The following is a 20,720-nucleotide window of genomic DNA, read 5'->3' on the forward strand; positions in this document are numbered from 1 at the left end:
ATTCCACATTCCATTCTATTCCATTATACATTCCATTCCAAGTTCGATTCCATTTCATTCCATTAAACTTTTCATTTGATTCCATTCCACATTCCATTCCAGGTTCCATTCCATGTTCCATTCTACGTTCCATTTGACGTTCCATTCCACGTTCCATTCCAGGTTCCATTCCACGTTCCATTCTACGTTCCATTTGACGTTCCATTCCACGTTCCATTCCAAGTTCCATTCCACATTCAATTTCATTCCATTCCACATTCCATTCCACGTTCCATTCCAGGTTTCGTTGCACGTTTGATTCACCTTCCATTTCACTTCCCTTTCCATGTCCCATTCCACGTCCCTTACCATTCCATTCCACATTCCATTCCACCTTCCATTCCGCGTCCCATTTCACGTCCAATTCCAATCCATTCCATATTCCATTCCATTCAATTCCACATTCCTTTCCATTTCTTTCCATTCCTTTCCACATTGTATTGCATTCCATTCCATTCCACATTCCATTGCATTCCCTTAAAAATTCCATTCCGTTCGATTCCACATTCCATTCCACATAACATTCCCTCCTATTCCACTTTCCATTCCATTCCATTCCAAGGTTCTATTTCCCGTTCCATTCCACGTTCAATTGCACGTTCCATTGCACGTTCCATTCCATTCCATTCCACTTTCTATTGCATTCCATTCCATCTTCCGTGCCATTACGTTCGACGTTCCATTCCATGTTCCATTCCACATTCCATTCCACATTCAATTCCTTTCCATTCCACATTCCATACCGTTCCATTCTATATTCCATTCCACGTTCCTTTCTATTGCATTCCACATTCCATTCCACGTTCCATTCCACATTCCATTTCACATTCCATTCAAATCCATTCCATATTCCATTCCTTTCCATTATTCATTCCATTCCACATTCCATTAAATTCCATTACGTATTCGATTCCTCTTTCCATTCCATTCCATTCCATTTCACGTTCCATTCCACTTTCCATTCCATATTGTTTTACACATTCCATTCCATTCCATTCCACATTCCTTTCCACATTGCATTCCATTACGTTACTCATTCCATTCCACATTCCTTTCGATTGCATTCCACATTCCATTCCATGTTCCATTCCACGTTGAATTCTATTTCATTATTTTCCAATCCACTTTCCAATTCATTCCATTCCACATTCCATTCCACATTGCATTTCACATTCTTTTCCAGATTACATTTCACATTCTATTCAATTTAACTCCACATTCCATTCCACGTTCCATTACACGTTAAATTCCATTCCATTCCATACCTTTCCACTTTCCATTTCATTCCATTCCGCATTCCATTCAAAATTCCATTTCACATTCCTTTCCACATTCCATTTCACCTTCCATTCCACATTCCATTCAACATTCCATTTCACATTCCTTTCCACATTCCATACGACATTCGAATCCAATCCATTCCATTCCAAATTGCATTTCATTCCATTCTACATTGCATTTCACATTCCGTTTCACATACCTTTCCAAAGTCCATGTCACCTGCCATTTCATATTCCATTCCTTTGCATTCCATTACTTTCCACATACCATTCCATTCCAATCCACATTCCATTCCTTTCCATTCCACGTTACAATACATTCCACATTCCATTCCTGTCTATTCCACATTCCTTTCCACTACATTCCACATTCCATTCCACGTTTCATTCCATTCCATTCCACATTCCATTGCATTCCACTCCACATTCCACTGTATTCAATTCCACATTCCATTACAATCCATTTCACCTTCCATGCCATTCCATTCCATTCCATTCTCTTCCTTGTTCCTATCCATGTTCCATTCCAATTTCCTTTCCATTCCATTCCATTCCACGTTCCATTCCATTCCGTTCCATTCCAATCCATTCCATTCCATTCCACGTTGCATTCTATGTTCCATTCCAAGTTCCTTTCCTTTCCACTCCACATTACATTTAACGTTCCAATCCACGATCATTTCCAGTGAATTTCACATTCCATGTCATTCCATTCCACGTTCAATTCTATTCAGTTCCACATTCCATTGCATTCCATTCCATATTCCATTACATTAAATTGCACATTCCATTCCATTCCATTCCATTCCATTTTCCATTCAATTCCATTCCATATTCCATTCCATTCCTTTCCACATTAATTTCCATTGCATTCCATTCCATTCCAAGTTGCTTTCCACATTCAATTCCATTCCATTCCACATTCCATTCCATTCCATTCCATGTTCCATTCCATTCCCTTCCACATTTCATTCTATTGGATTCCACATTGACTTCCATTACATTCCATTCCACATTCCATTCCGTTCCATTCCACATTCCATTGCATTCCACATTCCATTCGATTACACATTCCATTCCATTCCACATTCCATTCCATTCCACATTCCATTCCATTCCACATTCCATTCCATTCCACATTCCTTTCCATTCCTTTCCATTTAATTCCAAATTACATTCCACATTCCATTCCATTCAATTCCCCATTCCATTAGATTCCAATCCACATTCAATTCCATTGCATTCCACTTTCCATTCCATTCCATTCCACATTCCATTCCATTCCATTCCACATTCCATTCCATTCTTTTCCACATTGCATTCCATTCCACTCCGTTCCACATTCCATTCCACGTTCATTTCCATTCCATTCCACATTCCATTCCACATTCCATTCCACATTCCATTTTGTTCCATTCCACATTCCATTCCACATTCCATCCCATTCCATTCCACAATGCATTCTGCATTCCAAATTGCATTACATTCCATTCCACCTTCCATTCCACGATCCATTCCATTCCACGTTCCACTCTACATTCCATTCCTTTCCACATTCCTTTCCACATTCCAATCCCTTCTATTCCACATTCCGTTCCATTCCATTCGATTCCATATTCCATTCCATTCCATTCCACATTGCATTCGATTCCATTCCATTCCACTTTCCATTCCACATTCCAATTCCCGATCCATACCATTCCAGCATTTCTTTCCATTCCATTCCACATTCCATTCCACATTCCACTCTATTCCATACCACATTCCTTTCCTTTCCACTCCATGCCACATTCCATTTGACATTATTTCCATTCCATTCCACATTCCATTCCATTCCATTTCATTCCACATTGCATTCCATTCCACTCCATTCCACATTCTATTCCATTCCATTCCACATTACACTGTGTTCCTTTCCACGTTGCATTCCATTCCATTTCTTTCCACATTCCAATCTATTCCTTTCCATATTCCATTGCATTCTATTCGAAATTGCATTTCATTGCATTCCATTCCACATTCCATTCCATTGCAGTGCACATTCCATTCCATATACCATTAATTTCAATACCACATTCCATTCCATTCCATTACATATTCCATGCCATTCCACATTATATTCAGTTCCACTTTCCATTCCATTCGTTTCCATTGAAATCTATATTCCATTAAACATTGCATTTCATTCCATTCCTCATTCAATTCCATTCCATTCCACATTCCACTCCATTCCATTCCTTACCATATTCCATTCCATTGCATTCCACATTCCATTCCATTCCATTCCACATTCCACTCCATTCCATTCCACATTCCATTCCATTCCAATCCATTCCACATTAAATTTCATTCCATTCCACATTCCATGCCATTCCCTTCCATTCCACATTGCATTCCATTCCATCCCCTTTCCATTCCATTCCATTCCGCTTTCAATACCATTCTATTCCACATTCCATTCCATTCCATTCCTTTCCATTCCACATTCCTTTCAACATTCCATTCGATTCCATTCCACGTTCCATTCTACATTCCATTCCATTTCATGCCTCATTCCATTGCTTTCCATTCCGCATTCCATTCCACATTTCATTCCATTCCATTCCACGTTCCATTCCACATTCCTTTCCACTTCATGCCACATTCCATTCCACATTACATTCCATTCCATTCCACATTCCATTGCATTCCATTCCACATTGTATTCATTCCATTCCATTCCTCATTTCATTCCGTCCAATTCAATTCCATTGCACATTCCATTCCACTTTTCATTACATTCCATTCTACATTCCATTCCATTCCATTCCACATTAAATTCCATTCCACATTCCATTCCATTCCACCTTCCATTCCATTCCACATTCCATTTCATTCATTTCCACTGAATTCCAAATTCCATTCCACATTCCATTCTACGTTCTGCACCCTTCCATTCGATTACATTCCATATTTCACTCCATTCAATTCCAAATTCAATTCCCCATTCCATCCCAGTTTCCATTCCTTTTCCATTCCATCGCATTCCACATTCCACTCCACAATCCATTCCAGATTCCATTCCATTCAATTCCACACTCTACTAGTCATTCCATTCCCCATTCCATTTCACATTCCATTCCACCTTCCATTAAACAATCCCTTCCAAATGCCATTCCAACCCATTCCATATTCCATTCCGTTCCATTCCACGTTTCATTCCATTTCACTTTCCATTACATTCCACATCCCATTCCGTTCCGTTCCGCATTCCATTCCATTCCTTTCCACATTCCATTCCACATTCCATTCCATTCCATTCTATTCCTCTTTCTATTCCACATTACATTCAACATTGCATTCCATATTTCATTCCAGGTTCCACTCCATATTCCATTCCACGTTCCATTCTATTCAATTCCATTCCACATTCCGTTCCATTCCATTCTGCTTTCCACATTCCATTCAATTCCGTTCCATTCCACATTCCATTATATTCCATTACACATTCCCTTCCATTCCATTCCACATTCCATTCCATTCCATTCCACATGACATTCTACATTCCGTTCCATTCCATTCCATATTCCATACCATTCCATTAAATTACAAATTCCATTCTTTCCATTCCACGTTCTATTCCATTCCATTCCATTCCACATTCTATTCAATTCCATTCCACATTCCATTCCATTCCATTCCACGTTCCATTCCAAATTAAATTATAGTCCATACCACATCTCATTCGACATTACATTTCACGTTCCATTCCACTTTACATTCCACCTGCCATTCCACATTCCATTCCATTCCATTCCACAATCCATTCCTTTCCATTCCACATTCCATTCCACGTTGCATTCCACCTTCCATTCCACATTCCATTCCACGTTTCATTCCCTTCCATTCCACCTTCCATTCTATTCCATTCTACGTTCCATTCCATGTTCCATTCCATTCCATTGCAGTTTCCATTCCACATTCCATTCCATTACATTCCACTTTCATTCCACGTTACATTCCACCTGCCATTCCACATTCCATTCCATTCCAATCCACATTCCATTCCTTTCCATTCCACATTCCATTCCGCATTGCACTCCACGTTCCTGTCCACATTCCATTACACGTTTCATTCCCTTCCATTCCACCTTCCATTCCATTCCACTCCATTCCTCTTTCCATTCCATGTTGCATTCCATTCCATTCCACTTTCCATTCCACATTCTATTCCATTCCATTCCACATTCCATGCCACGTTTCATTCCACATTACATTTCACGTTCCATTCCATGTTCCATTGCACAATCCGTTCCACGTTCCATTCCTTTCCATTCCAAGTTCCATTCCATTCCATTCCACCTTCCATTCCACATTCCATTTCACATTGCATTTCACATTCCATTCCATTCAATTCCAAATTCCATTCCATTCCATTCTACATTCCATTCCTTTCCATTCCACATTCAATTCGACTTTCTATTCCTTTCCATTCCACATTCCATTCCACGTTCCATTCCACGTTCCATTCGACTTTCCATTGCAAGTTTCATTCCATTCCATTCCACTTTGCATTCCACATTCCATCCCATTCCACATTACATTCCATTCCACATTCTATTCTGTTCCTTTCCATTCAATTCCAAATTCCATTCCACATTCTATTCCATTCCATTCCCCATTCCATTGGATTCCTCTCCACATTAAATTCCATTCCAATCCACATTCCATTCCATTCCATTCTAATCCATATTCCATTCCATTCCATTCCACATTCCATTCCATTAATTTCCACATTACTTTCCATTCCATTCCATTCCACATTCTATTAATTTCCATTCCACATTCCATTCCATTTCACTCCACATTGCATTCCATTACGTTCCATTCCACATTCCATTCACATTGCATTCCATTCTATTCCACATTTCATTCTGCATTCCACATTCCACTGCATTCCATTCCACTTTCGATTCCGCGATCCATTCCATTCCACATTCCACTCTACGTTCCTTTCCTTTCCACATTCCGTTTCACATTCCAATGCATTCTATTCCACATTCCATTCCATTCCATTCCATGTTCCTTTAAGCATTCCATTCCACATTCCATTCCGTTCAATTCCACATGCCATTCCAATTTCCATTCCACATTCCCTTCCACAGTCCATTACATTGCATTCCACTTTCCATTCCACATTCCGTTCCATTCCACGTTCCTTTCCACATTCCATTCCATATTGCATTAGATTCGATTCCACATTCCATTCCAAATTCCATTCCATTCCATACCACTTTCCATTCCACATTCCAATGCATTCCATTCCACGTTCCTTTAAACATTCCATTCCACATCCCATTCTGTTCCATTCCACATGGCATTCCAATTTCCATTCCACATTCCATTCCACATTTCATTCCTTTCCATTCCATTCCTCATTTCATTCCACATTCTATTCCACAATCCATTCCATATTCCAATCGATATCATTCCACATTCTATTCCACATTCCATTCCATTCCATTCCACATTCCATTCCACTGCTTTCCAAATTCTATACTATTCCATTCCGCATTCCTGTCCACATTTCATTCTAATCCATTTCACATTGCATTCCACATTCCATTCCATTCCATTTCACATTCCATTCCGCATTCCACTCAACGTTCCATTGCATTCCATTCCACGTTGCATTTCACGTTCCATTCCGCGATCAATTCCATTCCATTCCATTCCACGTTCCATGCCATTCCATTCCGCGTTCCATTCCATTCCATTCCATGCCCCATTCCACCTGTAATTCCACGTTCCATTTAACGATCCATTCCATTCCTTTCCATGTTCCATTCCATGTTCCACTGCATTCCATTAACTTTCCATTCCAAATTTCATTATATTCCATTCCACATTGCATTACACATTGTATTCCATTCCACTCCACATTCCATTACACATTTCATTACATTACATTTAACAATTACTTTCCATTCTATTCCACATTCCATTCTACGTTCCATTCCATTCCACATTCCATTCCACTTTCCATTCCATTCCATTCCGCATTCCTCTCCACATTCCGTTCCTTTCCATTCCACAATCCATTCCACTTTCCATTCCACAATCGATTCCTCTTTCCATTTCACATTTAATTTCATTACTCATTCCATTCCAGGTTCCATTCCATTGCATTCCACATTCCATTCCGCTTTCCATTCCACTTTCCTTTCCACATTCCAAAGCATTCCACTCCATTCCATTCCGTGTTCCATTCCATTCCATTCCACATTTTTTTCCACATTCCATTCCATTGCATTCCACATTCCATTGCATTGCCTTCCACATTCTATTCCTTTCCATTCCACATTCCATTCGTTTCCATTCCACATTACATTCCACATTCCAATCCACGTACCATTCCACATTCCATTCCACGTTCCATTCCAAATTCCATTCCATGTTCCATTCCACGTTCCATTCCATTCCAATCCACGTTCCATTCCAAGTTCCATTCCATTGCATTCCACGTTCCATTCCGCATTCCATTGCACATTCAATTCCATGCTCAATTCCACCTCCCATTCCATTTTTCTTTCCACATTCCATTTCACATTCCATTCCGTTTCATTCCGTATTCCATGAAATTCCATTCTATTGCATTCCATTCCTTTCCATTACACATTCCATTCCACATTCCAATCCCTTCCTTTACACATTCCATTCCATTCCATTCCACATTCCATTCCACGTACCATTCCATGTCCTTTCCACTTCCAATTTCATTACTTTCCCTCCATACCATTCAGACTTCATTTCCATTCTATTCCACATTATATTCGACATTCCATTTTATTCCATTCCACATTCCATTCCATTCCATTCCACATTCCATTCAATTCCATTTCACATTCCATTCCTTTCCCTTCCACAATACTTTCCACTTTCCTTTCCATATTCCATTCCACATTCCATTCCACGTTCAATTCTGCGTTCCAATCAATTCCATTCCACGTTCCTTTTCACGTTCCATTACACATTCCATTCCATGTTCCATTCCTCGTTCCATTCCTTTCCATTGCACTTTCCATTCCATGTTCCATTCCATAACATTCCACATTCAATTCCATTCCATTCCTTTCCATTCCATTCCACATTCCATTCCACATTCCACTTACTTCCATTCCAAATTCTTTTCCATTCCATTCCACATTCCGTTCCATTCCATTCCAGATTCCATACCATTATCTTTTCCATTCCATTCCATTCCACAGTCCATTCTACATTCCATTCAATTCCATACCACTTTCCATTCCATTCCATTCATCATTCCATAGAATTCCTTTCCACGTTCCATTCCATCCCATTCCAAATTCCATTCCATTCCATTCCACATTCCATTCCATTCCATTCCATTCCCTTTCCATTGCATTCCATTCCACTCAATTCCACTTTCCATTCCATTCCATATTCCGTTCCATTCCATTGTATTCCCTTTCCATTCGATTCCATTTAACATTCCATTCCATTCCACATGCCATTCCATTCAATTCCACATTACATTTAATTCCATTACATTCCTATTTCCATTCCATTCCACATTCCTTGCCATTCCACATTCCATTTTACTTTCCATTACACGTTCCATTCCACCTTCCATTCGATATTCCATTTCATTCCATTCAACTTTCCATTTCATTCCGTTACACATTCCATTCCATTCCATTCCACATTCCATTCCACGTTCTATTCCTTTCCATTGCATTCCACATTCCATTCCATTCCATTCCATTTCACATTCCATTCCAAATTCCATTAGACATTCCATTCCATTCCATTCCTCTTTCCATTCCATTCCATTCCACATTCGATTGCACATTCCATTCCACGTTCTATTACTTTCCATTCAATTCAAAATTACATTCCATTCCTTTCCACATTCCGATCCACATTCCATTCCATTCCACATTCCATTCTACATTGCATTCCATTCCATTACATATTCCATTCCTCATTCCATTCCATTTCATTAAACAGTCCATTTCAAATTCCATTGCATTTCATTCCACATTGCATTCCACATTCCAATCCATTGCATTCCGCTTTCCGTTTCACATTCCATTCCATTTCATTCCACATTGCTTTCCATTCCATTGTATTTCATTCCATTCCATTCCATTCCACATTAGGTTCCATTCCATTCCATTCCGCTTTCCATTCCATTGCATATGAAATTCCAATCCTTTCCATTCCACATTCCATTCTTCATTGCCTTCCTTTCCTGTCCTGTTTCCATTGTACATTCCATTCCACATTCTGTTCTACAATCCCTTCCATTACATTCCACATTCCTTTGCATTCCATTCCACTTTCCATTCCACATTCCATTCCATTCCATTCCACATTATATTCCATTCCATTCCACATTCCATTCCATTCCACTTTCCTTTCCACATTCCATTTCATTCCATAGCACATTCCATTCCACATTCCATTCCATGCTGCATTTCACATTCCATTCCATGTTCCATTCCACTTTCCATTTCAAGTTCCATCCACGTTCCTTTACATTCCATTCCAATTGACATTGCACATTCCATTCAATTTCATTCCACAATCTATTCCACATTCCTTTCCACTCTCTATATCACAATCCATTCCGATCACTTCCACATTCGATTCCACATTTCATTCCACATTCCAGCACATTCCATTCCACATTCAATTCCATTCCACTCCACATTCCATTACACATTGCCTTGCATTTAATTCCACATTCCATTCCACAGTACATTCCACATTCCATTCCAATTCATTGCCCGTTCCATTTCACGTTCCACTCCACAGTCCATGCCACATTCCATTCCAGATTCAATTCCATTCCATTCCACGTTCCACTCCACTTTCAATTCCTTTCCACTTCACATTCCATTCCACATTCCATTGCACATTCCATTCCACGTTCCATTCAATTCCATTGCACGTTCCATTCCATATCACATTCCACATTCCATTCCACGTTCCATTCCGTTCCATTCTGTTCCATTGCACATTCCATTCCAGATTCCATTCCACATTCCATTCCATATTGCACTCCATTCCATTCCACGTGCCACACCACATTCCATTCCACATTCCATTCCATTCCATTCCACATTCCATTCCATTCCGTTCCACATTCCATTCCACATTCCATTCCATTCCATTCCGCATTCTATTCCACATTCCAATCCATTCCATTCCACATTCCATTCGATTCCATTCCACATTCCATTCCACATTACATTCTACTTTCCAATACTTTCCATCCCGCGTTCTATTCCACATTCCATAACATTCCATTCCACATTCCATTCCATTCCAATCCATATTCCAAACCATTCCATTCCATTCCACTGTGCATTCCATTCCATTCCATACCACATTGTATTCCACATTTCATTCCATTCCATTCCACATTTCATTCCACATTCCATTCCATTCCCCATTCCATTTCGTAGTCCATTCCACACTGCATTCCACATTCCATTCCATGTTCCATTCCACATTGCATTCCAAGATCCATTCTACGTTACTTTCCATTCCATTCCACGTTCCATTGCACAATCCATTCCATTCCATTCCACTTTCTATTCCACATTCCATTCCACTTTCCATTCCACATTACATTCCTTTCCAGTCCACATTCCATTCCATTCCAGATTTCATTCCATATTCCCTTATATTCCATTCCACATTCCATTCTACTCCATTCCACATTCCATTACACATTCCCTGGCATTACATTCCACATTCCATTCCACATTCTATTCCAATACATTCCACTTTCCATTTCACTTTCCATTCCACAGTCCATTTCACTTTACATTCCATGATACTTTCCCTTCCATTCCTTTCCATTCCACGTTCCATTCCACATTCCATTGCACATTCCATTGCACGTTCCATTCCATGTTCCATTCCACGTTCCATTACAACCCATTCCACATTCCATTCCATTCCATTCCAAGTTCCATTCCACATTCCATTCCACAATCCATTCCGTTCCATTCCATTCCATTCCACATTCCATTCCACATTGCATTCCACATTCGATTCCACAGTCTATTCCGTTCCATTCCACATTCCTTTCTATTCTATTCCCTTCCATTCCACATTCCATTACATTCCATACTACATTCATTTCCATTCCATTCCTTTCCAAATACTATTCTATTGGTTACATTCCACATTCCATCAATTCCATTCCACATTCCATTCCATACCATTTCACATTCCATTCCATTCCATTCCGTTCCATTCCACATTCCATACCATTTCATTCTATTCCACATTCCATTCCTTTCCATTCAACATTCCATACCATTCCATTCCATTCCACATTGCATTCTTTCCATTATATATTCTATTCCATTCCATTCCATTCCATTTGACTTTCCTTTCCATTCTATTCCACATTCCATTTCACATACCATTACACATTGCATTCCATTTCATTCAACGTTCCATTACACATTCCATTCCACATTCCACTCCATTCCACTCCATTACATTCCACTTTCCATTCCACATTACAATGCACATCCCATTCCACATTCCATTCCATGTTCGATTCCATGTTCCATTCCACGATCCATTCCACTTTCCATTCCATATGCCATTCCTTTCCATTCCACATTCCATTCCATTCCATTCCACATTCTGTTTCACATTCCATTCCATTCCATTCCACATTCCATTCCACATTCCATTCCACATTCTGTTTCACATTCCATTCCTTTTCATTCCACATTCCATTCCATATTCCATTCCACATTCCATTCTCATTTCGTTGCATTTCATTCCACATTCCATTCCACATTCCATTGCATTCCAATTCACATTCCATTCCACATTCCATTCCATTCCATTCCAGTCCACATTCCATTCCACATTCCTTTCTCATTCTATTGCATTTCATTCCACATTCCACTCCACGTTCCATTGCATTCCAATTCACTTGTCAATACACTTTCAATTCCATTTCATTCCGTTCCATTTCAGATTCCCTTCCACATTCCATTCCATATTCCATTCCGCAGTCCATACCATTCCATTCCACATTCCATTCCATTCTTTTCCACATTCCATTCCAAATTCCATTCCACATTCCATTCCATTCCATACCACATTCCATTCTTTCTATTCTGCTACATTCCATTCCACGCTCCATTCCACTTTCCACTAAATTCTATTCCACATTGCATTCCTTTCCATTCCACATTCCATCCCATTCTATACCAGATTCCCTTCCATTCAATTCCATTCGACGTTCCATTCCACTTTCCATTTAATTCTAATCCACATTCCATTCCATTCCATTCCACATTCCATTCCATTACAATCCACATTTCATTCCACATTTCATTTCATTCCATTCCACATTCGATTCCACTTTCCATGCCTTTCAATTCCACATTCCATACCATTGCTTTCCATTCCATTCCACATTTCATTCCATTCCATTCCATTTCATTACATTCCACGTTCCATTCCTAATTCCATTCCATTCAATTCCACGTTCCATTCCACCGTCAATTCCACATTCCATTACACATTCCATTCCGTTCCATTCCACATTGCATTCCACATTCCATCCCACGTTCAATTCCACATTCCATTCCACGTTCCTTTCCACGTTACATTCCATGTTCCTTTCCATTCTATTTCAAGTTCCATTCCACATTCCATTGCATTCCATTCCATTCCAAGTTTCATTCCATATTCCATTCCAGTTTCCATTCCATTGAATTCCCCTTTCCATTCCGCATCGCATTCCACATTCCATTCCATTCCATTCCACGTTCCATTCCACATTCCATCGCATTGCATTCCAAGTTCCATTCCACAGTCCATTCCACATTCCATTCCACATTCCATTCCGTTCCATTCCACATTCAATTCCACAATCCATTCCACTATCCATTCCACATTCCATTAAACTCCATTCCACATTCCACTTCACATTGCATTCCACATTCCATTCCATTCCTTTCCACATTCCATTCCACATTCCATTCCACATTTCATTCCACTTTCCATTCCACGTTCCAGTAGATTTAATACCATGTTCCATTCCACATTCCATTCCATTCCATTCCACATTGCATTCCATATTCCATTCCACATTCCATTCCACAATCCATTCAGTTCCATTCCACATTCCTTTCCACATTCCATTCCACATTCTGATCCATTCCATTCCACATACATTCCACATTCCATTCCATTCCATTCCACATTCCATTCTCATTCCATTGCATTCAATTCCACATTTCATCCCACATTCCATTCCATTCCATTCCTCATTCAATTCCATTTTAAATTCCAGGTTCCATTCCATTCCATTCCATGTTCCATTCCATTCCAATCCACGTTCCATTTCATTCCGTTCCACATTCCATTCCACATTCTATTTCACTTTCCATTCCACATTCTATTTCACATTCCATTCCATTCCATTCCATTACACATACTATTCCATTCCATTCCGTTTCACATTCCTTTCCACATTCCATTCCATTCCATTCCCTTCCACATTCCATAAAATTCTTTTCTATTCCACATTACATTTCTTTCCATTAAACCTTCCATTCCATTGCATTCCTTTCCACATTCCATTCCCTTCCATTCTACATTCCTTTCCATTACATTCCACATTCGATTCCGCATTGCATTCCGCATTCCATTCCATTCCACATTCCATTCCATTCCAGTAAATTTCACATTCGATTCCATTCCATTCCACATTCCACGCCAGTCCATTCCACATTCCATTCCATTCCACTCCATTCCTTTCTATGTTCCACAACTTTCCACTCTATTCCACATTCCATTGCTTTCCATTCCACAATCCAAACCATTCCATTCCATTCCTCATTACATTCCTTTCCATTCTACATTCTATTCCATTCCATCCCAAATTCCAATCCATTCCATTCCACATTCCATTCCCTTGCATTCCACATTCCTTTCCATTCCATTCTACATTCCATTAAACGTTCCATTCTACGTTACATTCCATTCCATTCCACGTTGCATTCCACTCCGTTCCACATTCCTTACCTTTCAATTCTGCATTCCGTTACATTCCATGCAGCATTCTGTTGTCATTACATTTAATTCCATTCCACATTCAATTCCACATTCCATTCCACACCATTCCACATTCCGTTCCATTCCGTTCCATTCCATTCCATTCCACATTCCATTCCTTTCCATTCCACACTGCCTTCCACAATCCATTCCAGTTTACATTAGAGGTTTCAGTCCTAGTTCCATTCCATGTTCCATTCCATTCCATTCAACGTTCCACTCCGCATAACATTGCATTGCATTATACTTTCCATTACACATTCCATTCCACAATCCATTAGACATTCCATTGCATTTCTTTCCACATTCCATTCCAAATTCCTTTCCACATTTCATTGCGTTACTTTGCACATTCCATTTCACATTCCATTTCACATTCCATTCCACGTTGCATTCCATTCCATTCCACTTTCCTTTCCAATTTCCATTAAACATTGCTTTTCACATTCCATTCCATTCTGTTCCACATTCCATTCCACATTGCCTTGCATTCCAATCCACTTTCCTTTCCACGTTACGTTCCATTCCATTTAATCATTCCAATCCATTCTTTTCCACATTCCATTACACATTCCATTCCATTCTATTCCATTTCACATTGAATTCCACATTCCATTCCACATTCCATTCCACATTCCATTCCATTCCATTGCACGTTCTATTCCACGTTCCATTCCATATTCCATTCCACATTCCATTCCGCTTTCCATTCCATTCCATTCCACGTTCCATTCTACATTCCATTCCATTCCATTCCACATTCCATAACATTCCATTTCATTCCACTCCGCATTCCATTCTTTTCCATTCCACATTCTGTTCCACATTCCATTTCATTCCATTCCACATTCCGTTCCACATTCCATTCCATTCAATTCCACATTCTATTCCATTCCATTCCATATTCCATTCCACGTTCCATTGAACGTTGCATTTCACATTCCATTCCACTTACCTTTCCACGTTCCATTCCAAGTTCCATTCCACTCCATTCCACGTTCCATTGCACATTCTATTCCATTCCATTCCCCTTTCTAATGCACATTCCATTCCACATTCCATTCCACATTCCATTCCAATACAGTCTATGTTCCATTTCACGTTCTATTCCACAGTCCATTCCACATTCCATTCCACGTTCCATTCCATTCCATTCCATTCCATTTGATACCACATACTTTTCCACATTGCATTCCATTACATTCCTCATCCCATTGCACGTTCCGTTCCATTCCATTCCAAGTCCCATTCCATATTCCATTCCACATTCCATTCCATGCTCCATTCCACATTCCATACCATTCCATTCCATTCAATTCCGCATTCCATTCCATTCCCTCCCACATTCTATTCCACATTTCATTCCATTCCATTCCACATTCCATTCCATTCCTTTCCACATTTCATTGCATTCCATTCCCCATTCCATTTAGTATTCCATTCCACATTGCATTCCACATTCCATTTCACGTTCCATTCCACGTTGAATTCCAAGTTCCATTCTACGGTACTTTCCATTCCATTCCACGTTCCATTGCAAAATCCATTCCATTCCATTCCACTTTCTATTCCACATTCCATTCCACATTACATTCCTTTCCAATCCACATTCCATTCTATTCCAGATTTCATACCATATTCCATTATATTCCATTCCACATTCCATTCCATTCCATTCCACATTCCATTCCACATTCCCTGGCATTACATTCCACATTCAATTCCACATTCCATTCCACATTCTCTTCCAATACATTCCACTTTCCATTTCACTTTCCATTCCACAGTCCATTTCACTTTCCATTCCACCGTCCTTTTCACTTTCCATTCCACGATAGTTTCCCTTCCATTACTTTCCATTCCACATTCCATTCCACATTCCTTTGCACATTCCATTGTATGGTGCATTCCATGTTTCATTTCACCTTCCATTACATCCCATTCCACGTTTCATTCCATTCCATTCCACGTTCCATTCCACATTCCATTCCATAATCCATTCCATTCCATTCTATTCCATTCCACATTCCATTCCACATTGCATTCCGCTTTTGATTCCACAGTCTATTCCGATCCATTCCACATTCCATTCTATTCTATTCCCTTACATTCCACATTTCATTACATTCCATTCCGCATTCAATTCCATTCCATTCCATTCCACATTCCGTTCCATTCGGTTAAATTCCACATTCCATGAATTCCATTCCACATTCCATTCCATTCCATTCCACATTCTATTCCATTCCATTCCGTTCTCTTCCACATTCCATATCACTTCATTCTATTCCACATTCCATTCCTTTCCATTCCACATTCCATACCATTCCATTCCACATTGCTTTGCTTTCCATTATATATTCTATTCCATTCCATTCAACATTCCATTCCATTCCATTCGACTTTCCATTCCATTCTATTCCACATTCCATTTCACAAACCATTCCACATTGCATTCCATTCCATTCCACATTCCGTTCCACATTCCATTCCAACTTCCATTCCATTCCATTCCACATTTCATTCCATTCCATTCCACATTCCATTCCATTCCACATTCCATTCCACTTTCTATTCCTCGTTCTATTCCACATTCCATTCCACGTTTGATTGCAATCCATACCATGTTCCATTCCACTTTCCAATCCACGTTCCTTTCCATTTCATTCCACTTTCCGTTCCACTGTACATTCCATTCCATTCCACTATCTATTCCATTTTCCTTTCCATTCCATTCAACTTTCCTCTCCTCATTCTATTCCATACTCCATTCCACATTGCATTCCATTTCATTCAACATTCCATTACACATTCCATTCCAAATTCCGTTCCATTCCACTCCATTCCATTCCACTTTCCATTCCACAAACCATTGCTCGTCCCATTCCATGTTCCATTCCGTGTTTGATTCCACGTTCCATTCCACGTTCCATTCCACATTCCATTCCATTCCATTCCACATTCCATTCCATTCCATTCCACATTCTGTTTCACATTCCATTATATTCCATTCCATGTTCTCTTTCACATCCCATTCCATTCCATTCCACATTGCATTCCACATTCCATCCACATTTCGTTGCATTTCATTCCACATTCCATTCCACATTCCATTGCATTCCAACTCACATTCCATTCCACATTCCTATCCATTCCATTCCAGTCCACATTCCATTCCACATTCCTTTCTCATTCCTTTGCATTTCATTTCACATTCCATTCCACGTTCCATTGCATTCCAATTCACATGCCAATACACTTTCCATTCTTTTCCATTCCATTTCAGATTCCATTCCACATTCCATTCCACGTTCCATTCTGCAGTTCATACCATTCCATTTCACATTCCATTCCATTCTTTTCCACATTCCATTCCAAATTCCGTTCCACTTTCCATTCCCTTCTATACCACCTTCCGTTCTTTCCATTCCATTACATTCCATTCCATGCTCCATTCCACTTTCCATTAAATTCTATTCCACATTGCATTCCTTTCCATTCCACATTCCATTCAATTCTATACCACATTCCCTTCCATTCAATTCCATTCGACGTTCCATTCCACTTTCCATTAAGTTGTAATACACATTCCATTCCATTTCATTCCACATTCCATCCCATTCCAATCCACATTTCTTTCCACATTTCATTTCATTCCGTTCCACATTCCATTCCACTTTCCATGCCTTTCAATTCCACATTCCATTCCATTTCTTTTCATTCCATTCCACATTTCATTCCATTCCATCCCATTTCATTCCATTCCAAATTCCATTCCAAATTCCATTCCATTCAATTCCATGTTCCATTCCACACTCAATTCCACATTCCATTTTACATTGCATTCTGTTCCATTCCACATTCCATCCCACGTTCAATTCCACAATCCATTCCACGTTCCTTTCCCTGTTACATTCCATGTTCCTTTCCATTCCATTTCAAGTTCCATTCCACATTCCATTGCATTCCATTACATTCCAATTTTCATTCCACATTCCATTGCAGTTTCCATTCCATTGAATTCCACTTTCCATTCCATATCGCATTCCACGTTCCATTTCATTCAATTCCGCATTCCATTCCACATTCGATTGCATTGCATTCCAAGTTCCATACCACAGTCCATTCCACATTCAATTCCACATTCCATTCCGTTCCATTCCACATTCCATTCCACAATCCATTCAACATTCCATTCCACTATCTATTCCACATTCCAGTATATTCCACTCCACATTCCATTTCACATTGCATTCCACATTCCATTGCATTCCTTTCCACATTCCATTCCACATTCCATTCCTCATTTCATTTCACTTTCTATTCCACGTTCCAGTAGATTTAATACCATGTTCCATTCCACATTCCATTCCATTGCATTCCACATTCCATTCCATATTCCATTCCACATTCCATTCCAGAATCCTTTCAGTTCCTTTCCACATTCCATTCCACATTCCATTCCACATTCCGATCCATTCCATTCCACATACGTTCCACATTCTATTCCACTCCATTCCACATTCCATTCTCATTCCATTGCATTCTATTCCACATTTCATCCCACATTCTATTCCATTCCATTCCTCATTCAATTCCACTTTACATTCCACGTTCCATTCCACCTTCCATTCCATACCATTCCACGTTCCATTCCATTCCAGTCCACGTTCCATTTCATTCCGTTCCACATTTCATTCCACATTCTATTTCACTTTCCATTCCACATTCTATTTCACATTCCATTCCATTCCATTCCATTCCACATTATATTCCATTCCATTCCCTTCCGTTCCACATTCCATTCAATTCCTGTCCGCATTCCATTCCATTCCATTCCTTTCCACATTCTATTCCATTCCATTCCATTCCATCTTCCATTCCATTCCATTAAATTCCACATTCCTTACCATTCCATTCCACATTCCATTCCATTCCATTTCGCATTCCTTTCCACGTTCCATTCCATTCAACTCCCTTCCACATTCCATACAATTCCTTTCTGTTCCACATTCTATTTCTTTCCAGTAAACATTCCATTCCATTACATTCCATTCCACAATCCATTCCCTTCCATTATACATTCCTTTCCATTCCATTCCACATTCCATTCCACATTCCATTCCATTCCATTCCATTAAATTTCACATTCGATTCCATTCCTTTCCACATTCCATGGCAATCCATTCCACATTCCATTCCATTCCACTCCATTCAATTCTTTGTTCCACACCTTTCCTCTCTATTCCAAATTCCATTGCTTTCCATTCCACATTCCAAACCATTCCATTCCATTCCTCATTGCGTTCCTTTCCATTCTACATTCTATTCCATTCCATCCCAAATTCCAATCCATTCAATTCCATTCCATTCCACATTCCATTCAATTCCATTCCACATTCCTTTCCATTCCATTCTACATTCCATTAAACGTTCCATTCCACGTTCCATTCAATTCCGTTCCACGTTTCATTCCACTCTGTTCCACATTCCTTACCTTTCCATTCCTTTCCATTCCGCATTCTGTTACATTCCATTCAGCATTCTGTTGTCATTACGTTTCATTCCATTCCACACTCAATTCCACATTCTATTCCACACCATTCCAAATTCTATTCCACACCATTCCACATTCCATTCCACACCATTCCACATTCCATTCCATTCCGTTCAATTCCATTCCACATTCCATTCCTTTCCATTCCACATTACCTTACACAATCCATTCCAGTTTTTATTAGAAGTTTCAGTCCAAGTTCCATTCCACGTTCCATTCCATTACATTCAATGTTCCATTCCGCATAACATTACTTTGCATTATACTTTCCATTACACATTCCTTTCCACAATCCATTCTACATTCCATTGCGTTTCATTCTACATTCCATTCCACATTCCTTTCCACATTTCATTGCGTTACATTGCACATTCCATTCCACATTCCATTTCACATTCCATTCCACGTTCCATTACATTCCATTACACATTCCTTTCCACTTTCCATTAAACATTCCTTTTCACATTCCATTCCATTCCATTCCTCATTCCATTCCACATTGCATTCCATTCCAGTCCACATTCCATTCCATTCCATTTAAGCATTCCAATCCATTCCTTTCCACGTTTCTTTCCACATTCCATTCCATTCTTTGCTATACCACATTCTATTCCACATTCCATTCCACATTCCATTCCTTATTCCTTTCCACATTCCATTCCACATTCCATTCCTTATTCCATTCCACAACCCATTCCATTCCATTACACGTTCTATTCCACGTTCCATTCCATATT

Source organism: Pongo pygmaeus, chromosome 12 (genome assembly GCF_028885625.2).
Source record: "Pongo pygmaeus isolate AG05252 chromosome 12, NHGRI_mPonPyg2-v2.0_pri, whole genome shotgun sequence".
NCBI classification, from domain to species: Eukaryota; Metazoa; Chordata; class Mammalia; order Primates; family Hominidae; genus Pongo; species Pongo pygmaeus.